Genomic DNA, 26,805 nt, shown 5'->3' with positions numbered 1-26,805 from the left:
AGCTATAGGCCACTCACTGGAAGCTAGCTGACCAGTTGCAATAGAAAACAGCTAGCAGCATAAGTTCGGGCTGAGGTGTGGCTCAGCGTATGGGAACAGGAGCAATGTAATTCTTTGGAGAGCTATCAGGAGAGGAATTAGCAGCAGCAGAATCCAGTGTGGGCCAGGAGCAAAAAAGAAATGCATCCTCCGAATGATCGTGCAGCTGTAGAGCCTGCATCAGTGGGAGATGTGAAAACTGGGAGCACCACAAGTCGATTTTTACTGTAAAGTTCGTAGTTAATATGGAAGACTCGTGACTGGGTAGAATTTGCTAGTGGGTTTTAAATTTAATATGGAAAATGCTGTTTACAGTGCTCGCTCAGTCCACAAGCAGTTTTTCCAGAAGTTATCAGGATTTTGATTCTATTGTACTTGCATATCAGTTGCTTCCAGGGCAAAATCTTGCATAACAATCTGTAAGTGATTTACATGTGCATTCCATCTTCGACTTCAAACTGGCAGAATACTCGTTTCATAATAGGCACCCTCTGCCTTTAGGTGTCTTTCTTGTTTGTGATGTACTTGCTTGTAGTTAGCATAACCGTTCTTTTTTAAAAGGACCATTGCTAATTAGGAAATCAAGTAACTACCACCCCTTTTCCTATTTCTAACACTTCACTACCATCAATGATATGTTTTTTTTTGTGAGGGGAAAAATTAAAAAAAACATGGCAGGTTCTAAGACCGGTGTGTGGTGTGTGTTAGTTAAAATCAATTTGTTCAATATTGTTTGTCTGACAGGCTACAGAGAGAGATTATTTTTTCACTCTTGTCCCGTCCTCCTCTTCCCCTTGACCGCAGTACAGTCCAAAGCTGCAAGGCCATAGGCCTGGATGCCATAGTCCACCCTAACGGGACTGAAGAGATGTTGGTCAGCCTTCTGAAAATTATGTAAATAATAGACCTAAAAGATTTTGCACTTTAAGCAGATCTGCAACTTTAAGCAACCCAAAATGCTGCTGCTGTATCGTAACACTTGGCATCTGGAATGGTAGCACGTAGTGCTAGTGACACATGTTTCGCCTCTGGTTGTACAACTCTTAAACAGATGACACTGCCCCCAGCAAGTGAAAGTTTGATAGAATTCACCATCATTTGCTAAACCAGGAATTCTGGAGGATGCTACAAATCTGTTCCTGTTACTCCAGTGTAGTTTCCCCTAGTCTTGGCAGGCTTTGAGCAATTAATGTCAATGCTCAAAGTAAAAAAAAAATGAAATGTCAATGCTGACAGTTTTGATCTTGTGAAAGATGACCCCAGCTGTGTACTGCTGCTGCTCTACCTATAAGCCATTTTTGAACATTCATTGAATAGGATTTAGTAGTTCTGCAAAGTGTGGATTGCATGAATTTTGTACCTTTTTGAGTGGACATATTGGTTTTCAGATTCCTTTAATTTGAAATATTGAGTATCAGTTTGTGCTTCTGGAAAGTTAATTTAATTGTAATTTTAATTATGAGATATTGAAATAATACATAATGGTGGGTGATGAGAAAACTTTATATTAAAATGAGTGCAATTACAATTGATGCACCTTTTATCAAGCAAATTAACTATGGACCATGATTGTGTATGTGTAACTTTACTTGCAGTGCTGCTATGTAGATGTAATGTACACTGTGTAAAACTTCATGTTGCATAAACAAATCATTTTATTTGAAATAGGTGAAGGTACATGTAGCCCTTGTTTTGTAAGTGTACAATTTTCTGGTGATCTTCTGTTCCTGTTGTATTGGGGTGCAGTATGATACTGTCTCTGTGCAAAATAACCACAATCTTTCTGTCCTTTTTTTCCTTTTCTGTCCTCTTTCAACCCCCAAACCTGGCCAACAGGTAGTTGGCCTGTTTTGTGGTTTCTGTTCATGCTATCTGAGTCAAAGTAATACAGGTGGAGTTAATTTTCTTTCTTCCCTCTTCTCCCCTCTTTTTCTCTTGGGGAAGTGGTTTGCATCTGCATAATGTCTTTCTCCAATGGCATAAATGATTTCTGGATATTACATTACATATTGGTTTTTGTCTCGTGAATTGTGAATGCAAATTTGTGTTCTAGAACTAAGTGATATATGCATTAGTACACAAATAAGATGGGCTATCCTAATTTTAGTAACTGTTGCTGTAGAATCAGGTCACTACTCTGATCCGTTTTAAAAAATGTTCCAAACACGTAGACAAGATTTTTTTTTTAAAGCAATATTTTTGTGGTGTCTAGTTCATCAAAAGCTTTTTTTCTTGACCAGCAACATGAACGTTGATGTTTTTTAACTAGTGGGCTCTCTCTCTAAGTTGAACTATGCATATTGTTGGCTTATAAAACCAGGTAATAGTCTAGCAGCATTAATTTACTGTGACCTCATCTTCACTTTCCCACTGAGCCAGGTGGTTATTGAGACTGTGTGCTTGCAGTTGTTGCAGTAAACAGGAAAGAGCAGAGCAACCTGAGTGATTAAGTTCTACGTAATAGACTGTGCAACTAAATTAAATGAAGTTCTGTATTAAATGCAGGATAGAGACTGCATAAAGAAGTGAAGTGTTTGACACCGGGCCTTAAAATATTCAATGAATCAGTTAAATGTTTTTTCACTTTAATCTCGGAAAGTACTAAAACAAGTGTTTCAATTTCAAACCTGTCATCCTGTTTTCACTGACCTCTCCATTCTGGTAACTCATTCAGAATCCCCACCCTACTCTGCAACCTTCTACAGCCCAGCTTGTGCACTCCACCCTTCTGGTGCTGGCCTACTGTGTGCCCTGTTTCTTTCCAGTGCAGTATTGGTTGCAATGCCTTCAGTCATGGTGCTGCGCTCTGATATTTTTCATGTAATCACGCCTGCTCGATGTGAGTTTGTCTGTCCTCTCTTTTTCTCTTTCCCCCCCCAACCCCCAATGAAGCGTTTGGGATGCTTTGCCTTGCTAAAGGCACTACATGTGTATGGGTTCACCTACATGATGGCTTTAGTAATGTTAAATATTATGCTCTGAGGTTATGGTGCTTGCTGTGCTCGTGTTGCCAAAGGCAAGAGTTTAGAGCAACTGGTGAAAATGAGTTCATGATCAGTTTGGTAATGGGATAGGTAAGCTTCATGTGCATGGGAAAGTTGAGTTGCCTGAGGCTTATAGGGTGGAACAAGATTTTAGTTCAACTGTCTGCAGACTTTTTCCCACAGTATGCTGTAACTTGAATTATCCGTGTGGTCTCGGAGTGGAGGTAGCTTGTCCTTTCGTCACTTCGTCATTATATGCAGTTTGCAGAAATGTTACATTATACACTTGTATTCCTATATAAAACTTCTAGTGATTCTTCAGTGAAGAAGTGTTAAATCTGTACAAGCCATTGATTAGGCCACAATTGGTGTCTTGTATACAGTACTGGGCACCCCATTATATTAAGGATAATGATTTATGAGAATTATATCAGGAATGACTGGTTATGAGTCACTTTCTTTTTTCTGTGCAACAGCAAAAGTTAAAGGGGATCTCACTCAGGTTTTCCAAATTGAAGTGTTTTGAGAGGGTAAATACTGAAAACTTGTTTCTGCTGGTTGGTGAATTGGTAACAAGGTGGTATAGCCTCTGCATTATTAGCACTATACAAGAATGAAGGGGGAAGTTCAAGATTTTTTTGCAGTCGGTTTTTAGAGCAGGTGATGCTTTGCTACAAGTAGCTATTGAGGGAGATGCTACAACATTTAAAAAGGAATTGCTAGGTATTTGAAAGCAAGAATATAAAGGGTTTCAGAGAATAGGGATGAAAGTAGGTAGCTGCAGTTGAAGAGCTAGCAGAGTTGAGATGGATCAAAAGGTCTCTTTCCATGCTGTAATTTCTGTGATAAGCCAAATTGATATGTTGCATTTTGAAAATCGTCAGAAATAACTTGGGGTGAAAAAAGTAGTAAGTCAAAAAACCTTGGAATCTTTGCACGGTGACTTCTTAGGCTATGTGTTGTTGAAAGGCTATCCATTTTTGATTTGGTTTTACTGTAATTCAGTGCAATAGAAAATGGACCTGTCATACAATAGAATCATAGAATGGTTGCAGCACAGAAGGAGGCAATTCGGCCCATCGAGCCTGTGCCGGCTCGTTGTAAGAGCAATCCATTCCCATTCCCCTGCTTTTTCCCTGTAGCTATGCAAATTTTTTCCCTTCAAGTATTTATCCAATTCCTTTTTGAAAGCCACGATTGAATCCCTTTCAGGCAGCGCGTTCCAGATCATAATTCTCGCTGCATTTTAAAAAAAATTCCCCATGTCGCCTTTGGTTCTTTTGCCAATCACCTTAAATCTGTGTCCTCTGATTCTCAACCCTTCTGCCAATGGGAACAGTTTCTCATTATTTACTTTATCTAAACCCTTCATGATTTTGAACAATTCCATCAAATTTCTTAACCTTTTCTGCTCGAAGGAGAACAACCCCAGCTTCTCCAGTCTAATCATGTAACTGAAATCCCTCATCCCTGGAACCATACTAGTGAATCTTTTCTGCACCCTCTCTAAGGCCTTCACATCCTTCTCAAAGTACGTTGCCCAGAATTGGATACAGTACTCCAGTTGTGGCCGAACCAGTGTTTTATAAAGGTTCAGCATAACTTCCTTGCTTTTGTACTCTATGCCGTTATTTATAAAGCCCAGGATCCCATATGCTTTTTTAACTGCTTTCTCAATCTGTCCTACCTCTTTTTCAAAGATTTATGGTCTCTCTGTTCCTGCACCCTCTTTAGAATTGTACCATTTAGTTTATATTGCCTCTCCTCATTCTTCCTGCCAAAATGTATCACTTCGCACTTCTTTGCGTTAAATTTCATCTGCCATGTGTTCGCTCATTCCACCAGCCTGTTTATGTCCACTTGAAGTCTATTACTGAACAGTTGTTTACTATACTTACAAGTTTTATGTCACCTGCACATTTTGAAATTGTGCCCTGTACATCCAAATCATGAATATTTAAAAAAGCAGTGGTCCTAGTGCTGACTTCTGGGGAACACCACTGTATACCTCCTGCCAGTACGAAAAACAACTGGTCACCTCTACTGTTTCCTTTCACTTAGCCCCTTTTATTCCATGAGCTTCAATTTTGCTGACAAGCCTGTTATGTGGCACTTTATCAAATGCCTTTTGAAAGATAATGTACACAATATCAACCGCTTTACCCTCATCAACCCTCTGTTACCTCATCAAAAAACTCAATCAAGTTAGTTAAACACAATTTGCCTTTATTAAATCCATGCTGGCTTTCCTTTATTAATCCACATTTGTCCAAGTGACTTAATTTTGTCCTGGATTATTGTTTCTAGAAGCTTCCCCACCACTGAGGTTAATTTGACCGGCTTGTAGTTGCTGGGTTTATCCTTGCACACTTTTTTGAACCAGGGTGTAACATTTGCAATTATCCTGTCCTCTGGCACCACTCCCATATCTAGGAAGGATTGGCAGATTATGGCCAGCACCTCTGCAATTTCCACCCTTCCTTCCCACAGCAACTTAGGATGCATCCCATCTGGACCGGGTGACATCTATTTGAAGTACAGCCAGCCTTTCTGGTATCTCCTCTTTATCAATTTTTAGACGATCCAGTATCTCAACCACCTCCCCATTTACTGTGACTTTGGCAGCATCATCTTCCTCGGTAAAGACAGATGCAAAGTGCTCATTTAGTACCTCAGCCATGCCCTCTGCCACCATGCGTAGATCTCCTTTTTGGTCCTTAATCGGCCTCATCCCTTCTCACTACTGGTTTACTATTTATATGCCTATAGAAATTTTTGTTTCCCTTTTATGTTAGCCACCAGTCTATTCTCATACACTTTTTTGCCCCACTTATTTCCTTTTTCACTTCTGTACTTTCTATATTCAGCCTGGTTCTCATTTGTATTATCAACCTGACATCTGTCTTATGCCCCCTTCTTCTGCTTCATCTTACTCTCTATCTCTTTCATCATCTAGGGAGCTCTGGCTTTGGCTGCTCTACATTTCCACCCCCCCCCCCCCCCCCCCCACAGTGGGAATGTACCTAGACTGTACCCGAACCATCTCTTCTTTAAAGGCCGCCCATTGTTCGATTACAGCTTTGCCTGCCAATCTTTGATTCCAATTTACCTGGGCCAGATCTGTTCTTAACCCACTGAAATTGGCACTCTTCCACTTCAGTATTTTTACTCTAGATTGTTCCTTGTCCTTTTCCATAACTAATCCAAACCTTATGATCAAAAGCAAAATACTGCGGATGCTGGAAATCAAATAAAAACAGAAAATGTTGGAGAAGCTCAGCAAGTCAGGCAGCATCTGTGGAGCAAAACAGTTAACGTTTCAGGCTGCAGACCTTTCATCAGAACTGGAAGATGTTGCAAGAGTTAAAGTTTTTAAGCAGGTACAGAGCCAGGGATGGGTTGGGGGGAGGGAGGGGGTGGAGGAGGAAAGAACAAAGTGGAAGGTCTGTGATAGGGCAGAGGGCAAGAGAGATTAAACGACAAAAGGGATGATGGTGCAAGGCAAGGAAGGTGGTAATGGGACAGGTTAAGAAACAAAAGCTTGGTCAGGAGTAGCTATAAATGGCAGCAGCAGAACCATTACCAGCACTTGCTGTCCAAAAAATTGGGAGCAGTGTTCATGTTCTGAAGTTATTGAAATCACTGAGTCCAGAAGGTTGCAAAGTGCTTAATCGAAAGATGAGCTGCTGTTCCTAGAGCTTACATTCAGCTTCATTGGAACAGTGTAAAAGACTAAGGTCAGAGTGGGAGTGGAATGGGGAATTAAAATGGTAAGCGACCAGCAGTCGGGGTCATACTTGCGGACTGAACGGAGGTGTTGAGCAAAGTGATCACCCAGTCTGCGTTTGGTCGTCTCATTTTTAGAGGAGACCGCATTGTGTGCAGGTAATACAATATACTAAATTGAAAGAAGTACAAGTAAACTGCTGTTTCACCTGGAGGGAGCGGTCCCTTCGAAATGCTGAAAGGGGAGGGGAAGATGTGTTTGGTGAGTGGGATTGTGCTGGAGGTGGTGGAGATGGTGGAGGATGGTACATTGAATGTGGAGGCTGGTGGGGTGGAAGGTGAGGACAAGGGGGACCTTATCATGGTTCTGGAAGGGAAGGGGTGAGGGCAGAAGTGTGGGAAATGGGACAGACACGGTCGAGGACCCTGTCAACGACATTGGAGGGGAATTCTCAGTTGAGGAAAAAGGAAGACATATCGGAAGCACTGGTGTGGAAGGTGGCACAGAACAGATGCGACAGAGATGGAGAAAGGGATAGTCTTTACAGGAAGCGGGGTGGGAGGAAGTGTAATCAAGGTAGTTGAGGGAGTCAGTGGGTTTATACTAGATATTGGTTGATAGTCTATCCCCAGAAATGGAGATAGAGAAGTCGAGGAAGGGAAGAGTTGGAGATGGACCATGTGAAGGCGAGGGAAGGGTGGAAATTGAAAGCGAAGTTCATGAAATTTTCCAGTTCGGGGCCAGACCAGGAAGCTGCACCAATACAGTCATCACTGTACCGGAAAAAGAGGTGAGGGAGGGGACCCGAGTAGGACTGGAACAAGGAATGTTCCACGTATCTCACAAAAAGGCAGGCATGGCTGGGACCCATATGAGTTCCCATAGCAACACCTTTTATTTGGAGGAAGCGAGTGGAGTCAGAGGAGAATTTGGTCTCTCCGAACAAGTTCAGCCAGGTGAATCTTGGGAAGGAGGTAGAAGTGGGCTGTGTGGGGTTGGGGGATTATGAGGTTGGAGGTCGGGGGGGTGGTGGGGGGGGAAGATCTCCAGAGGAAATGAGGTCAGTGATGGTCTGGGAAACTATGGCTTGATGTTCAGCGGTGGGGTCATGGTCCGGGGGAGATAGGAGGAGGTATCGGAGAGTTGGTGTTCAGCCTCCAGAAGGTGAACCTTACGATGCTATGATCACTCCCCCACTGACACTTGCACCACTTGACCCACCTCATTCCCCAGAACTCGATCCAGCAATGCCTCCTTCCTTTGGGCTAGAAACACACTGATCAAGAAAGTTCTCCTGAACACAGTTCAGAAATTCCTCCCCCCTTTGCCCTTTACACTATTACTATCCAAATCTATATTAGGAAAGTTGAAGTTCCCTATTATTACTACTCTATCGTTCTTGCACCTCTCTGTAAATTTGCTTCTCTGTATCCTTCCCACTAATTGGTGGCCTCTAGAATACACCCAGTAGTGTAATGGCACCTCTATTGTTTCTTAACTCAAATCAAATAGATTCTGTCCTTGACCCTTCAAGGACATCCCCTCTTTCCAGCACTGCAATATTCTCAATCCATTCTGCACCCCCCCCCTCCTTTTTTCCTTCTCTATCTTTCCTGATCACCTTGTATCCAGGAATATTTCGTACCCAATTCTGCCCTTTTTTGAGCCAGGTCTCCATTATCGCCACCATCATATTCCCATGTGGCTATTTGCGCCTGCAGCTCACCAACCTTATTACCTTGCTTTGTGTGTTTACGCACATGCACTCTAAACCTATCTCAGTCCTTGTATTCTCTCTCTGATCCCACCTAATACTGTACTATTTCTTACTCTAGTGCTATCTGCCTTTCTCAAACCTTTGTGCACCTTATTTCTCCTTTTGTAATGCAGCTGTCAAGTTTTATTCTGTTCCAAAATATCTATTTGGCTCATCAAACTGATGCAGGTCACCTACAGTTTGCATGATTGTGGACTGTACCCAGTTGATCTGTGGCGAGGGTGGGGTGGATAACTACAGGTAAACCTTCCATGAAATAAGATCCTGAAATTTCAGCGTATTAATCTAATATGGTATACACTATTCAAATCTTGGTTGTAATTCATATGTTCCTGTTCCATAATTTCTGTTCTTGAGGAATAGTTACAGAAAATTAATTTTCTGTAATTAATGCTGAACACCACAAAGTAAAAGGTAGCATATTAATGCAACTCCAAGTTAACAAAGGTTCTGATGTATCTCTGCTCTGAATTGAAGTAATAAGATAGTGATTAGTGCAAGTGATTTGCAGTTAGTCAGTTACATCCTCACTGATACTTTAAAACATGATGATCATCAAACTTAAAGTGCTGGTATTGTTGCCATCTTGACCTGCTTGGCTTGCTGGCACTTGAATTCAGGCACCAATTGTAAACGTGTGTAGGTGTGCTCAATGCTTATAGTGTGAGCAACTGGATATTTCCTTCACACTCAGGTTGCACTGATAGGGGCGGAACCCAGACAATTCAAAACACATGGGTGCTTAGAATTGAAGTGCCAGTGAGGGAATAAAAAGCAAGTTAAAATGTTGGTTGAAGACATCGTTTTGTCCACCTGCGATTGGCAGCTTTTTTGTTCGGCCACTTGATCAGTTTGTACTATAAGTTTATTGTTTGTGGGTGAAAAGCCTTGTAATCATTGCAGGGCATGTTATGAATTTACAGTGTTATTTGAATATGCTAAATATGGAAGTGTGAGAGTCTCTGGGATGATTGTCCATGAATTTTGCCATATCATTAGGTACTTGTTTACAGTGATGTGGTTGAGGCTGGAATATCAGTGAACGATCAGACTCGCATTGCATTATTTAGTGTTTGTTGCTCCAGTGAGCCATGTTGTTGCATTGCCTGGAATATGTTATGAGGTTGGCCCATGTGAGCCTAATTGACTCTTGCAGCTGGAAAACAGTTGGCCTAAAACTGCCTGCTGTACTGCACTTACTGAAGAACCAAATTATTACAGCACGATTGCACTCTCCAAACAACTTCAGACTAAAAGAAAACTTCATGACATCCCAGATAAAAACTCTTGCTATATTTGCTTTGTTTTTTGTGATTTCACAGACAAGAAATAGTTGAAATAATCCATGGAAGTTTTGTTGCATTATGCCATATTATAATTGAACTTTTTACTTTTGAAAAATGACACTGTTTTCTTTTACCATTCTCAACACTTGTAATGCCTGCAGCTGCACTGGAACCAAATCACAAAGAAATTGTGTACTAATAACCACCTTTAAAAAAAAATGCAACTTCTTACCAGTTTGATTCATTTTTAACGTATAATGTGACAACATACTTAAAAAATCTAGTGGATATGATGTATATCTACTTCTGCTGATCATAACTTGGAGTTAAGTCCACTTGTGGCACATGACTCATATTCCATGGATTTTCATAATGTTCTATTTAACTGCTTGTACCAAGTAATTTTAACTGCCTGTTACAAAATCTTAGGCCTTCAATAGAACACATTTTTTCCTAGGCACATGGTTATGGAGTTTCTTGCATTGATGTATATACACATGTACCTATCTGTGTATGCAGGGGAGGTTTGCATTACAGATAAATTTCATCAGTGGTATTGTAACCAGAACCAAATACATCGAACTTCAAATTGCAATATCTGTGTATTTTTTACATGAAAACATAAGAAATAGGAGCAGGAGTAGGCCATTCGGCCCCTCGAGCCTGCTCCGCCATTCAATAAGATCATGGCTGATCTGTAATTTTGATGGATTAATTTGAATAGATGCTCATTGGAGAGGCGTGGAATGCAAACACCTGAAGCATTGAAAAAGCTAAACTCCTTGGTCTCCATACTCAATAGTATTGTGGAGTGGTCTGTTTAAAAACTGAGATGCAGAATGCATGCTGCTTAATTTTTTGTAAGTTTTTTTGAGTAACGGATGTTAACTGCTGTGGAATGGTACTAGCTACAAGTTTTGATACCCAGTGTTGTTATTGATAGCCAGATGCAGATCCAAGCTCTTCTTGCCCTTCGCAACAGTATGCATCCATCTTTATCTCTTTGAAGTCGCATTGAACCAGATTAAAATTGTTTACCACACCAGCCACGTTAATGGCTTCTCTAAAACCACTTTTAATGCCATCTACTCTGGAAGCATGAATCTCACATAGCTGGCAGCAGCTTCAATGTAATCTTGTTAAATTCATCAAGACCAGTGATTAACAACCCAGCTTTTATATATAAAAAAAATTGAGTGCTGTCTTAGCCACTGGCCTAAACAAATCGATCATCTGTACTTTGGGTGTTGTTGCAGGCTGCACAATCCTTCCATGAAAGGAGCTGAGGAGATGGCACTACTGTAATATAAAAGGCCTGAAGCCAGCACATCTCCAGCAATGGCTTCTCTTCCTGCTCTAGTCTCTCTTCTGGAAGCCCCACAAGGTTCTGTCCCTGTTTCACTTTTCATCAACAACAAGCAGCCCCTTGGGGTCAACTTTCACATGCATGCTAATGATGTCCAGCTCTTCCCCTCTATGATCTCTCTCAACCCTTAAACCACCCCTATGCTGTCAGATGACCTGTTTGACATTATCATGGATGAGTAAAGAACTTTGAGAAGACTAAAGCCATTATTTTTAGCCCTCACCCTAAGCACTGTGTATCTGCCATGGCCATTTGCTCAGACTGCACCAGACCATGTGAAATCTTGAGTTCTGTTGTCCCGCAGGTCAGCTTTAAACCCCACATCCTATATATCACCCACCCTGCTTCCTTGACTTGATAGTAATGGCTGACCTTGAGCCGAGTTCTTGGGTCAACCTGTTTCTGAACCCCACGTTGGTATTGAAGATGTCTCCTGTTCCATTTTAGTTTTTGGGCCTTGAGCCTACCACCTTGGATACCATGACCCCTTGACATCATGACTCCTGCCTCCCATTCCCTCCCCATCACTTTCACCGCTCTCCGCACCCTCCCCCGCCCCCGACTTGTATATCAATAGTGTTAACCCCAAGTACTTTGGCATGCTAATTTTCATCTATGTGCTTATAGTTTCTTAAATTTAGCTTTCACTTCACTGCAGGTTGTATTACAAAATGCAACTCATACATGGTTGGCGAGTGCAATGCAGTGCATCTTCCAACTCCCCACGAGCAAAACCACTGGAAATCTGCTTGTAATATGAAGTCTTGTGTCTAGTGTGTACTTCCTGTTGCACTTTTGCTGTAGCTCAAAATAGAACAGCAAATCAGAATTGAAGGGGTAGGGAATGTACAAATGAAAAGTGAGAAAAGCAGCTTGAAACTGCAACTGAGAAACATGTTTTTTTTTTAAAAAAGCTATCGGTCCAGAATAATCTCTTTTGAATATTCAAAATTTCTGATCAGAAAAATGGTGGATGTGATTCTTTTCTCCCACCACCCCCCCCCCCCCCAAAAAAAAATACCAAGCATTTTCAGTGATTCAAATGGTTAACTTTTTTTCTCCTAAGGTATAAAACAAAAAAAATAGAAAATAACATCATACAGTAACAGGATTTAAATTTACTTACTGAACTGTCTTTTGATAACTTTGCATTTTACTTGAAGGCCTCCGCCTCTCCCAAAAGCCTGTGGTTGGACTTGATATTTTGGTCCAAAACCGTGGCCCGAGTAGCTGAAAGCAGATCCTGAATTCTGAGCGTGTGCACAGTTTCCCAGGGTGCATTACTAGCATTTAGTCAGCCCAACTGCTTGAATGTTTGCTTTCAGTTTTTAGCAGTGTCTGCTTTGGTTGTTTATCAAAATACATCTTGAGCTAGAGGGCAAATTTCAAAAGCTTTATTTAGCAAAATTAATTGAGATTTTTTTTTAATGGAAGGTGTGTCTGTAAAAAGACCCATTTAAAATACGAGATTGTACTGATTACAAACCTGTTGCAGCTTTTGTTTTCTGTTCAAATTCTAAGTCATCTATTTTTCTCAGTGGAAAAGTCCAATTGTCTGCTTATAATTGTGTTTTTGAACATTTGACAATAAACTTGTGGGATTGAGTAGGTTTTCAACTAAACTTGTTTTTTAAAAAAAATAGCTTTTATTTAATTCAAAGTGGATCAAGCTGAAATGGTCTCATTTCTAAACTAATGAGTAATGAATTTGGAAAGCTCCTTGGGCAATCTAAAAGGCTGTAACTGGGAACATAGGAACTGGAATAGGCAATTGAGCCCGTCAAGCCTGTTCCGCCATTCAACGAGATGATGGCTGACCTGTGACCTAACTCCATACACCTGCCATTGCCCCATATCTCAATACCTTTGGTTAACAAAAATCTATCTCTCAGATTTAAAATTAACAATTGAGCTGGCATCAACTGCCGTTCACAGAAGAGAGTTCCAAACTTCTACCACCCTTTGCGTGTAGAAGAGTTTCCTGACTTCACTCCTGAAAGTCCTGGCTCCAATTTTTAGGTCCTAGACTCCATAGCCAGTGGAAATAGGGTAGATAGAGAGAAACTTTCAGTTCCCCATAATATCTTGAAACTTCAATCAAATCACCCCTTAATCTTCTAAATTCCAGGGAATACAATCCTAGTTTGTGTAATCTTGCCTCGTAATTTAACTCTTGGAGTCCAGGTAACATTCTAGTACATCCACGCTGCACTCCCTCCAAGGCCAATATATCCTTCCTACGGTGCAATGCCCAGAGCTGAAGACAGTACTCCAGGTGTGGTCTAACTAGGGCTTTGTATACTTTGTATAGCTGTAGCATAGCTTTTACCCTCTTGTATCCTAGTCCTGTAGATATAAAGGCCCACATTCCGTTCGCCTTTTTGATTATTTTCTGTACCTGTCCGTGACATTTTAAAGATCTATATACATGGACCCTGAAGTCTCTTTGGATGTCCACTGTTTTGAGCTTTTCACCATTTCGAAAGTACTCTAATCTGTTTTTTAGGTCCAAAGTGGATGACTTCGCACTTGCCTACATTGAAATCCATTTGCCACAGTTTTGCCCATTCCCGTAATCTATTAATATCTCTCTGTAATTGTATGCTTCCATCTACACTGCTTACAATGCTGCCTATCTTTGTCATCGGCAAACTTGGATATGTGGCTCTCTATCCCGTCATCTAAGTCATTAACAAATACACTGAATAGTCTATCGTGTGTGTTTTGTTGATAGTTTGAAAATGGAAACATTCTAATTATTGACTGGTTCTGGGTGACTATTTCGAATCACTTTCATTTGGAGAGAACTTGTAGAAACTTCCAAACCAGACACGTATCTTCCCACTCCTCTCACTGCTGGCATAACCCAGGAATTCACCAAAGCCCACGTTTAAACCCTTAGTTCTGCCTAAGACCATTCCTTCCTCCATTTCACCCCGGCCTAGAATCTAGGTTGAACTGGTAGGTTGTACGTGTCATTTTCCTTTGCTTTTAAAATAGTAATGAATAAAACCAAATACATAGATATGAAGGAAATTATGTTTTAAAAAGAAAGCCACTCATTTACAGATTTCACAGAATAATGGACAGCCATTGAATTCGATCCCCAAACCTAGTATACTATGTAATAAAAATGAAATTTTAACTTGGTTATTTTAAATCTCTGATCCCTACAAGGCTTAATATCCCTATTATCACAAAACAAAAATTGTGTATGTGTGTTTGTATGCATGTGTGTGGAGTGTATCTTGCTGTCCATCGCAGCTCTCAAAAATAAACCAAACATTGAAAAAGGTGAGGTGTGGCTTTGCTTGTACATTACACACAAGAATGAACAACCTGGACTGTGTTCCAAGGCAGTTACTCAGTTTGGGGTTGAGATGACATTGATAAACTGCTCAAGGGTTACTCTCATGACAACCTCTTTTTAGCCTTCTAAAGCATACTCCAGATTGTAATTTAGCAGATTAGTATCTTTAGGAAACTTTCTTTTTCATTTTCTCTCCTTACAACCCTTGGATGAGAGGGTTGTTCTATTAGGAGAGATTGAGGAGAATGGACCTATATTCTCTGGAGTTTAGAAGACTGAAAGGTGATCTCATTGAAACATAAAATTCTTTGATGGCTTGACAGGGTAGATGCTGAGAAGCTGTTTACCCTGGCTGGAGAGTTTAGAACTTGGGGGCATACACTCAAGATAAGGGGTTGACCATTTAGGACTGAGATAAAGAGAAATTTCTTTGAATCTTTGTAATGGTGGGAAAGTGGAGTTGAGGTAGAAGATCAGCCATGATCTTTTGAATGGCGGAGCAGACTCCAGGGGCCGTATGGCCTTCTCCTGCTCCTATTTCTTATGTTCATATGTTTTCCCGGAGACACTGATTCGTACTGAGCTACAATTTGAAGAGTGCTGTTAGCTTTCTGAGATTTTGTCAAAATGGCCTTTCCTCATGTGTGACCCCAAAGAGGGGGTGGGGTGGTGGGGGCACATCAGATGTCAATATAGTTGTACTTAAAGCAGAAGTTGCTAACTGGGAACAGGAATTGGCATGAATTGACTTCTTTTTCCCCCAAGGAGCCAGGAGATGGTGAATTCCATGATTGTGCCTGCTTAGTTTGGCTAACTCATGAGACATTTTTGATTTGTGTGGGTTATGGCCCATTTATATTGTGTGTTTGCCACTGAGGTTGCACTGGAAGTTTGCAGCAAGTGAGGAATGTAAAAAAGGGCATGACTTGAGTGCCTTTCCATTGGGCCTCTGGTTTGTAGGTTTGCAGTGAAGCATTTTTGCCACTGTTGGAGATGGTCTCTGCTTTTAATCTGTTTGGTGCAAACAGTGAATGTTCAATGCGTGTTTGTTTGTTAATCAATACAACTGCTGTAGAAATTGCCGTACGAAACTTCTTTGTTAACAATGGAACTGGGAGCTTGTTGAAGAACCACTTCAGGAAATTATTTTTCAGTGTAGATGGGCCATGAGTATTGCATTTACTCAGCCACTGGGGGGAAAATCATTTCAATCTGAATGTACTGAATTTCATGAAATCCTTTTTTGTTTGTTTCCGTTGCTCTCTTTCCTTCTACCCCCCCCCCCCCCTAACACACACACCTCCTGAACAAATGTATTTCCATTCGGTCCTCAATTAGCTCAGTTGGGAGTCAAGGTTATAGATCGTTCCACTATTTGGTGAAGGGGAGTGAACACAAATGAAATTGAGCTCTGGTCACTGTTAGTTCCAGTCCTGCAGCATTGTAGTTGTTGGATTACATCCGTTGGTTAGGGTTAGGTGCGGCAGGTGGTGAGTGAAACAGCACGAGGGAATAACCTACTTGACCTTTTCCTCATCAATCTACCTGTCGCAGATGCATCTGTCCACTTAGATTGGTAGGAGTGACCACCGCACAGTCCTTGTGGAGACTAAGTCCCGTCTCCGCACTGAGGACACCATCCAATGTGTTGTGTGGCATTACCACCGTGCTAAATAGGATAGATTCAGAACAGATCTAGCAGATCAAAACTGGGCATCCATGAGACGCTGTGGGCCGTCAGCAGCAGCAGAATTGTATTCCAGCACAATCTGTAACCTCATGGCCTGGCATATTCCTCACTCTACCATTACCAACAAGCCAGGGGATTAACCCTGGTTCAATGGAGAGTGTAGAAGAGCATGCCAGGAGCAGCACCAGGCGTACCTAAAAATGAGGTGCCAACCTGGTGAAGCTACAACTCAGGACAACATGCATGCTAAACAGTGGAAGCAACATGCTATAGACAGAGCTAAGCGATTCCACAACCAACAGATCAGATCAAAGCTCTGCAGTCCAGCCACATCCAGTCGTGAATGGTGGTGGACAATTAAACAACTAACGGGAGTTGGAGGCCCTGTAAACATCCCCATCCTCAATGATGGCAGAGTACAGCACGTGAGTGCAAAAGACAAGGCTGAAGCGTTTGCAACCATCTTCAGCCAGCAGTGCCGAGTGGATGATCCATCTCGCCCTCCTCCCGATATCCCCACCATCACGGAAGCCAGTCTTCAGCCAATTCGATTCACTCCATATGATATCAAGAAACGGCTGAGTGCACTGGATACAGCAAAGGCTATGGGCCCCGACAACATCCTGGCTGTAGTGCTGAAGACTTGTGCTTCAGAACTTTCACCACACGGACTGCAGCGGTTTAGGAAGGCGGCTCGCCACCACCTTCTCGAGGGCAATTAGGGATGGGCAATAAATGCTGGCCTCGCCAGCGACGCCCACATCCCATGAACGAATGAAAAAAGAAATGCACATATTCGCATTCATGTCACTGACTGGATGGAGCTGTGGGTTAAACACTCTTCTTTCTGAATCCAGTTTAAGGTGGAAGGATGCATTCTTTCCTTCCACACAAAATAAAATGGATTTGGACTGTTTCAGCGCCGTTCCAAGTATGGACTCACCATGCTGAGTTGCCAGATTCATTCAAGATGGTACGAGGGTGGCTAACATATGAAGTAGATGTCATGCCAGTGCATTTTGCATTTGATTCTGGTGCCATTTAGATTTGATTTCGATGGAAGGATTAAGCGTGTTATCGAAGTGTGGGGGGGTGGGGAGCTGCTAAACCCAATGCTATATTTGAGTGGTCCTGATTATTAATGCCGTCAGTGAGAAGGTAAGCAAGATCAGTGGTGAGGAATTGAATGCTTTAAGTGCAAAATGCAGCAATAATTTGCATTTATGTAGCCAGACCCTTTGACTGTCAAATATTGCTTCTATAATGTTTGAATCTGTGGTAATGTTAATTTAATGCTTCGATGTGAAGCGAGACCACTGACGTGTACCGTTTCAGAATGTTGGTTTTAAATGTAATGTTAACAAATTAATGGAACATCGATGAGCCCACTCAAGCAATTATTTCCCTATATGTTGAAACTGTACAAAGTTCTTAAGTCTGACTTGGATCAGAATGATTGCATTGGAAAATATTGCTGCATAAATACATAACCACATCAGTTCCTGTTTCCCATCAATGTGTACTAGATTTTTAAAAAATCAAAATAAGTGGCTTTTTTTAAAATACAGAAGATTCTGGAAAAATATTTGGATATGTTAGTAGGAACCCAGCTGATATGCTAATACTTGATTGGATGTATCTTCATTGCTCATTTAAATCAATAAAGCCTTCTTAAATCCTGGCAGTACTATAGTAATAGCACTTTATTAAAAAAATTGCTGAAAAGTCTGTGATGAAGCAGCCAAAACAAAAAAAAACCACTGGCGCTGTTTTGCTGATGACTCATTCGTAAAATAAACCAAAAAGGATGATATTTACAGTGTAGTTTTTCAAGTCAAAAAATAAAATATATGTGCAATAATTTAAGTGCACATTACACTGATTTACTAGGTTTAGTTATTTGGAAGCCACAGCGAGCTGGCTGCAAATTTATTTATTTTTTATTCGTTCATGGGATGTGGGCGTCGCTGGCAAGGCCGGCATTTATTGCCCATCCCTAATTGCCCTTGAGAAGGTGGTGGTGAGCCGCCGCCTTGAATTGCTGCAGTCCGTGTGGTGAAGGTTATCCCACAGTGCTGTTGGGTAGGGAGTTCCAGGATTTTGACCCAGCGACGATGAAGGAACGGTGATATATTTCCAAGTTGGGATGGTGTGAGACTTGGGGGGAATGTGCAGGTGGTGTTGTTCCCATGTACCTGCTGCTCTTGTCCTTCTCGGTGGTAGAGGTCGCGGGTTCGGGAGGTGCTGTCAAACAAACCTTGGCGAGTTGCTGCAGTGCATCCTGTGGATGGTACACACTGCAGCCACAGTGCACCGGTGGTGAAGGGAGTGAATGTTTAGGGTGGTGGATGGGGGGCCGATCAAGCGGGCTGCTTTATCCTGGATGATGTCGAGCTTCTTGAGTGTTGTTGGAGCTGCACTCATCCAGGCAAGTGGAGAGTATTCCATCACACTTCTGACTTGTGCCTAGATTGTGGAAAGGCTTTGGGGAGTTAGGAGGTGAGTCACTCGCCGCAGAACAGCCAGCCTCTGACCTGCTCTTGTAGCCACAGTATTTATGTGGCTGGTCCAGTTAAGTTTCTGGTCAATGGTGACCCCCAGGATGTTGATGGTGGGGGATTCGGTGATGGTAATTCAGTTGAATGTCAAGGGGAGGTGGTTTGACACTCTTGTTGGAGATGGTCATTGCCTGGCACTTGTCTGGCGCAAATGTTACTTGCCACTTATGAGCCCAAGCATGGATGTTGTCCAGGTCTTGCTGCATGCAGGCTCAGACTGCTTCACTATCTGAGGGGTTGCAAATGGAACTGAACACTGTGCAATCATCTGCGAACATCGCCATTTCTGACCTTATGATGGAGGGAAGGTCATTGATGAAGCAGCTGAAGATGGTTGGGCCTCGGACACTGCCCTGAGGAACTCCTGCAGCAATGTCCTGGGGCTGAGATGATTGGCCTCCAACAACCACTACCGTCTTCCTTTGTGCTAGGTATGACTCCAGCCACTGGAGAGTTTTCCCCCTGATTCCCATTGACTTCAATTTTACTAGGGCTCCTTGGTGCCACACTCTGTCAAATGCTGCCTTGATGTCAAGGGCAGTCACTCTCACTTCACTTCACCTCTGGAATTCAGCTCTTTTGTCCATGTTTGGACCAAGGCTGTGATGAGCATCGGTGAGCAGGTTATTGGTGAGTAAGTGCCGCTTGATAGCACTGTCGACGACGCCTTCCATCACTTTGCTGATGATTGAGAGTAGACTGATGGGGCGGTAATTGGCCGGATTGGATTTGTCCTGTTTTTTTGTGAACAGGACATACCTGGGCAATTTTCCACATCGGGTGGATGCCAGTGTTGTAGCTGTACTGGAACAGATTGGCTAGAGTTCACTTGAATGGCATGGGGTGTTTTCTGCTGTCTTTTAATCAAAATCTAGGAAATTGAATTGTTGGATTCTGAAAATTAGCTCAGCTTTGACAGTGGAAAATGACTGCGTGCATTTAGTAGTATTGGAAACAATTGTGGGAACTATAGTTGTTAAATGAAATCTGAGGTTTTGTTTGTGCCAAGTGTTGGGCTTCATGTTTGCTCGAACAACACCAGCACTAATAATTTATTTCTGGATTTGTGCTGAATACGTGTAAACAGGATAAAATAACAACTGGATACATTTTGGTTACTAGGTTAGTTGACAAATCAACGTTACCTACTTTTTGTAATAAGGTATGTGATTTCATTCAAGGAAGACTTCTCATTCTGGGAAGTGCTGATAGGCTAACGCAAGGTTTTGTAAGAATCACTTGTGTATTGCTAATTTTTTTTGATATTGGTGCATCATGTGATCCAATTCAAAATGTTGGAGACTTGAACATAACAAGTATCAAATGTGCCAACTGCCCCTAAGAAGCAGTGCTGAGAGTTCACTACCAGTTTTAAACTGGTAGTGAACTCAACTGGTCAGTACCCACGGACCAGTTGAACCAGGAACACTTCTCACCACGATGGACGTCTCGGCACTCTACACCAGTATCCCCCACGATGACGGCATCGCTGCGACAGCATCAATACTCAACACCAACAACAGCCAATCTCCAGACGCCATCCTACAACTCATCCGCTTCATCCTGGATCACAATGCCTTCACCTTCGATAACCAGTTCTTTACCCAAACACACGGAACAGCCATGGGGACCAAATTCGCACCCCAATACGCCAACATTTTCATGCACAAGTTCGAGCAGGACTTCTTCACTGCACAAGACCTCCAACCAACACTATACACCAGATACATCGACGACATTTTCTTTCTATGGACCCACGGCGAGGAATCACTAAAGAGACTACACGATAACATCAACAAGTTCCGTCCCACCATCAAGCTCACCATGGACTACTCCTCAGAATCGGTTTCTTTCTTGGACACACGAATCTCCATCAAAGACTCTACCGCAAGCCCACGGACAACCTCACGATGCTCCACTTTTCCAGCTTCCACCCGAACCACGTCAAAGAGGCCATCCCCTACGGACAGGCCCTGCGAATACACAGGGTCTGCTCAGACGAGGAGGAACGCGATGGACACCTACAGACGCTGAAAGACGCCCTAGTAAGAACGGGATATGACGCTCGACTCATCGATCGACAGTTCCGACGGGCCACAGCGAAAAATCGCATAGACCTCCTCAGAAGACTAACACGGGATGCAACCAACAGAGTACCCTTCGTCGTCCAGTACTTCCCCGGAGCGGAGAAACTACGCCGTGTTCTCCGCAGCCTTCAACATGTCATCAATGACGACGAACACCTCGCTATGGCCATCCCCACACCTCCACTACTCGCCTTTAAACAGCCACCCAACCTCAAACAGACAATCGTTCGCAGCAAATTACCCAGCTTTCAGGAGAACAGCGTCCACGACACCACACAACCCTGCCACGGTAACCTCTGCAAGACATGCCAGATCATCGACACAGATACCACCATCACACGAGAGGACACCCACTCACCAGGTGCATGGTTCATACTCCTGTGACTCTGCCAACGTTGTCTACCTCATACGTTGCAGGAAAGGATGCCCCAGAGCATGGTACATTGGCGAGACCATGCAGACGCTGCGACAACGGATGAACGGACACCGCGCAACAATCGCCAGACAGGAGGGTTCCCTCCCAGTCGGGGAACACTTCAGCAGTCAAGGACATTCAGCCACTGACCTTCGGGTAAGCGTACTCCAAGGCGGCCTTCGAGACACACGACAACGCAAAATCGTCGAACAGAAATTGATAGCCAAGTTCCGCACCCATGAGGACGGCCTCATCCGGGATCTTGGGTTCATGTCACGCTGCACGTAACCCCACCAGCGAACATATGTTATCTGTTTTTAATATAACGGGTCATTTGCTGTCTTTTCTATGTCTCTGCCTCTCTTTTGGTGGTTTGTATATTCGGTGGCCTTTTAGGTAACACCTCTCTGTCTGCACACTGTGATTGCCGTGGCAACTAGCAGTTGGAAAGACTATCTGTCATCACCAGGCATTGTTCTGTGATTTATAAATGCGAAGGGTTCAAGGATTTCATTTCCACAACATTCACCTGAGGAAGGTGGAAGCCTCCGAAAACTTGTGAATTTCAAATAAAATTGTTGGACTATAACTTGGTGTTGTAAAATTGTTTACAAGTTTTAAACTGGTTAGCTGTTTCTAAATTAGGTTTTATTAACTTAACTATGTGGAGCCTCTGTCCTTGGACCAACTGAAATTATAGAAATATCAGACTGCAAGGGGGTTTATTTGTAATATGGAGTCAGTCTAATAATAACTGAAGCCCTAAGCTGCTTGGATAGCTCAGCTGGTTACGACAATGAGCAGTTGAGCCATAAAGCCAAGAAAGTGTAAATTCTTAGTCTTGGGTGAGTTAGCTGGTCATGCCAGAGCAGTGATTGGGGTGTGAAATTGGCCTGGACAACTTTTGAATCATGGAAGAAAAAAATCTGGGTTCCTGCTCATGATTGCTATTCGGTTTTTGCATATATTGCATGTATTAATAGAAATGCTAACTTCAGTAAGAATTTACTCATAAAATAGCAAAAACATCAAATTTCTGAGTGCCAGACATAATGTAGAAGGCAATAAGTCGCCACATTGCAAAATCCCTAGTGAGGATGTGAATCTACAATCTTAAGTACTAAATCTGCCATTGACTACACTACCATTGATCTTGTTTAGGGCCAGTTACTCTGTGCATTTAAATCCCCTCCTCCTCAGTTTTAGTTGTGCCTTTGTCAGTTAAGGGCCCCACGATGTCTGTTGCAAATGATTTTCAGTCCAATTCTCAGCCTTGTAAAACTCCCAACAAACTCTTCGTATGTAAAAGTAAAACAGAAGCAAATACAAAAACTCCTCTGTGGTTTTGCTGTTACCTACTCTTAAGGAAGCTGACCTAGTTTGGATGAAGATTTCTTTGTCATTGTAATAAAAATGGCAGTGATCACCAAGATAAAGCACTAGGCCAACAAATGTCATTGCGAGTTTGTGGTGTGTTGGCTTCCAGTTAAGCAGGAAGTGGCAAATACTCAGCATACATAAAACACTTCCTGTGATTTTAACACTCTTAAAGTTTCTGTCATCAATTAATGTGACTGCCTATTTTTTTTCTCACCCTTGCCATTAAAATAATTGGTGCAGCATAGAAAGTAAATGTAGTTGTTTGTATTCCTAAGCAACCTGATGTAGGGCATAGGTGATCGAGGTGCAGTATTATAATGCAACTTGTCCAATATGAATGAGGTGAGCAATCCTAAGTTGACTATTTAAATGATTTTTTAATATTACCCAAAAGATTCATTTGACTTTCCTGAGGATATGCTCAGTAATTGTAGTTGTTGCTGGGTTTTGTTAAGCTCTATGAATGTGTTCAGGAAGGTTGGATTCAAGTACAACTTTTTGTCAATATTGAAAAGTAATCCACTTTTTAAAATATTTCCTTGGAAAAAAAAATGTATTTTTAAAAGTTGTTTTTCTGTTACTCTTCTCCAATCTGCATTTTCAAATGTTCACCCGCAGACCCCAGTGTTGTAGTGTAGATATCTGAAGTACAGAGGATGAAGGTTACTGTAATGGATACTCATTCATAATCTAATTTTTTGGGTGTGTTCTTAGTTGTCCTTGTGCTTGTTTATGAAATATCCTGAGAGAACAGGGAGAACAGTCTATACATCCAACCATATGTTAGTTGAATGAATTTCTCTCTCAGAATTAAATTATAAGGATTATGCTTCCAGTATGACTGGGAGAGGAAAAGGGGAACTCGTGCCACAATGAAGGTAATTGTACTTAATTTTCAAGAACTTACATTTTTCATCAATACAACTGATGAACTAGAATTTTTGACATTATTTAAGCACGTTAGGCAGACAGGAATTTTTGAACATTATCTGGTGTGGGGGGAGGGGAGGGAATGAGAGGAAGAAAGGAAGAAGAGAGAAGGAGAATAATCCCACTGTATCAGCCTATGCCCAGTGACATCTTTTTGCTAATTAACACGTTTCTTCAAAAAATTATGGATGCTAAAGTAGCTTTTAACATTGCTGCAAAGCATTTCCAGTTTGCAGTGACACTGAAGTTGCAGTATAACTCTGGACATATGGGGTTTAATGGCCTAGGGTTGTCAACTCTGGTTTGATGCTTTCCTGGAGATTTCGTCATGTGATGTTTGATCACATGGCATTTGGCCACTGTTTGCAAACGTTCTTGCATTTACCTTAGTTGAGTGTCCTAGTTATCACCAAGTCCCGAATAATTTTTTTTTTAGTGAGATGAATTATAAAATTTATAAATCAAAGCAAGAACACAAGAATAGAAAGATTTAAGAATAAGTAATGTTTAAATAAAAACTACTTCTATAATGTTTCTACAGCATTGCCTGCAATGAGAAACATTGTCAATAGAAGTAACTTCTAACTTAAGTTTTTGGACCATTTTGCATTTTTACACATTAAACTAATTTATAGATCTAACCACCACCACAGTAACTTGTCCCTTGAACACACTGCGCTCCGCACTCCCCGGTGGCTCCCTCCACCTCCAACGTATCATCAAAAGAGTGGCGAGCTGCGCTTCTTGCACGAGGTGGCCAGCAGGGCCCGGTCAATGCGGATTGGCTGCAAGCCACGACAGCCAGCGTACTGTGCATGTGCAAACTACCCACCTTGTCACCAGCAGCAGTGGCTGGGAGACCTTCAGTTTTCTCCCATTCCCCCACCCCCCAATCAAAGCAGCCTATCTGTTTTCCTCCCCAGTGCTGATGCTAGTGCTGGCCGTCTTCTCTGGCATGGTGAATGAGATATTATTTTGTCCGTTGCTAAGCTCAGCCCTGGTTTGGAGTGCATTGACTTTTTCCCTGGCAGATGCAGTGCATCACTTTTTTTGTAAACAATTTTACAACACCAAGTTATAGTCCAACAAATTTATTTTAAATTCCACAAGCTTTCGGAGGCTTCCTCCTTCCTCAGGTGAATGGTGTGGAAATTTCCACACCATTCACCTGAGGAAGGAGGAAGTCTCCGAAAGCTTGTGGAATTTAAAATAAATTTGTTGGACTATAACTTGGTGTTGTAAAATTGTTTACAATTGTCAACCCCAGTCCATCACCGGCATCTCCACATCATCACTTTTTTTTGGCCTGCATATTGTCTGTTGCCTGTTCAGAGTTGATTCATGGTTAAATTCTCCATTTATGATGTGACTGGAAGAGAATTTCCTGACTAATTGGGTGCATTCCACACAAAGTACTTTGGTATTACAAGAAGTGACTGAGATATGCTGATGATTTTGCAGATTGGATACTTCTATAACATTCCACATTATGAGGTATATGGGCTGAATTTGGTTTACTTCTAATCAATTTTCAGTTTTACATGTGAGGACTACTAACTTGAGATAAATTTAAGACATCTGTTGAAATATGTTGGATAGCACACTGATTATTACCGTGCAGTAATGTATTGAGCTATTGGGAAGGTATCACTATTGAACACTATCTCTGTTCTGCCGCAAACTCTGTTGCCTAGCCACCGATTCCACCCCCTCCCTGACTACTGTCTGTGGCTGAACCAGACTGTTAGCAACCTCTGTGTTCTATTTGACCCTGAGCTGAGCTTCCGACTCCCATCACTAAGACAGTCTACTTCCTCCTTCACAACGTCACCCATTTCCGCCCTGCTCAGGTCATCTGCTGCTGAAACCCTCATCCATGCTTCTGTTACTTCAAGACTGGACTTTTCCAATGCTCTCCTGGCCAGCCGGCTGTCTTCCACACTCTATAAGCTTGAGCTCATCCAAAACTCTGCTGTCCATATTCTAAGTCGCACCCATCACCCCTGTGCTCGCTGACCTAGATTGGCTCCCGGTCCAGCTGCTCTATTTTAAAATTCTCAACCTCATGTTCAACTCCCTCTATGGCCTCATCCCTTCCTATCTCTGTAACCTCCTACAGCCCTCTGAAACCTCTGTGTTCCTCCAGCTCTGGCCTTTTGTGCATCCCCCACTATCTAGGCCTTAAGCTCTGGAATTTCCTCCCTAAACCCCTCCACCTACCTCATCCTTTAAGACACCCCTTAAAACCTACCTCATTGACCAAGCTTTTGCTCACCTATCCTAATGTCTCCTTCTTTGGCTTGGTTTCAGTCTTTGTCTGATTACACTCCTGTGACGTGCCTTGGGACGTTTTACTACATTGAAGGTGCAATACAAATGCAAGCTGTTGTTGAAATGTCTGCATCTTTCATACAATGCTGCGTTTAAGCCAGTCCCATTTGACATTTTTGCATGACTTTGTTCCTTGAGCTACATTGGTGCATGATGTACCAATGTGGCATCCCTGCCCCCTTGGGTATAAAGAGAACTAAGCACACAAGAGTGGTACATTATCTACTCCATAGTGCATCTTTTTGCATCATGATTTTGAAACCACTGTTTCTTTGAAAAACTGTTCCAAGATATTTACTGCAGTTGATGTTTTGAGTTGGAGTTTGTAGTTAGCAGTTTGAGCCCACTTCTGCTTTTCGAATTTTTGTAACACCAAATATTTTGACTGCTCTTCCCCTCACCCAATTTGACCAGCAACTAAATTTCAGAAGACTGCTCCCTTTTGCAAGATTTCTTGATTGGCCTTGATGATAATTAGCTTTCCACTGAGACACTTCACCCAACTTCTCTCTTTCCCCCCCTCCTCCCCCCCCCCCCCTCCCCCAACACCCTGCCCTTACCTCCTTACAGATCTTGGTTAAGGTGGCTTCAGATCTGCTGGTCATCCACTTCATTTCCTTGCTCACATAGCAAATATCTGGGCATGTTGTGAGTTTTTCAGTTTACTGATAAATAACATTGCAAATCATGTTTTTTTTTTCCTCCGAGATGTGTTGAAGTTACTGTATTTGAGCCATATTGACCAAGGCGGCCTCAGCTCTATTCCTAGTCTCTGCTGAGATACCTTATCTCAACCAAAACAATGGCCTGGGTGGTGCAAGGCTGCTGGTTAGGGAAGGGACCATAGGCTGTGGTTACCATTTCTAATTGCTGCCCTTGCTGGAAGTGTACCAGTATATATGTCTGGTGTGGATGGTTCAACTGG

At 42.2% G+C, this 26,805-nt stretch overlaps 1 protein-coding gene across 3 annotated transcripts in view; it reads left to right on the top strand.

The window, feature by feature from the left end:
* dennd4c (DENN/MADD domain containing 4C) overlaps positions 1 to 26,805 on the top strand; it is a 201,815-nt gene that overhangs the window by 36,278 nt on the left and 138,732 nt on the right. The gene's annotated exons all lie outside the window — the stretch shown is intronic.

The sequence above is a fragment of the Heptranchias perlo genome, chromosome 4, assembly GCF_035084215.1.
Source record: "Heptranchias perlo isolate sHepPer1 chromosome 4, sHepPer1.hap1, whole genome shotgun sequence".
NCBI lineage: Eukaryota > Metazoa > Chordata > Chondrichthyes > Hexanchiformes > Hexanchidae > Heptranchias > Heptranchias perlo.
This window is presented reverse-complemented; position numbering and strand designations above follow the sequence as displayed.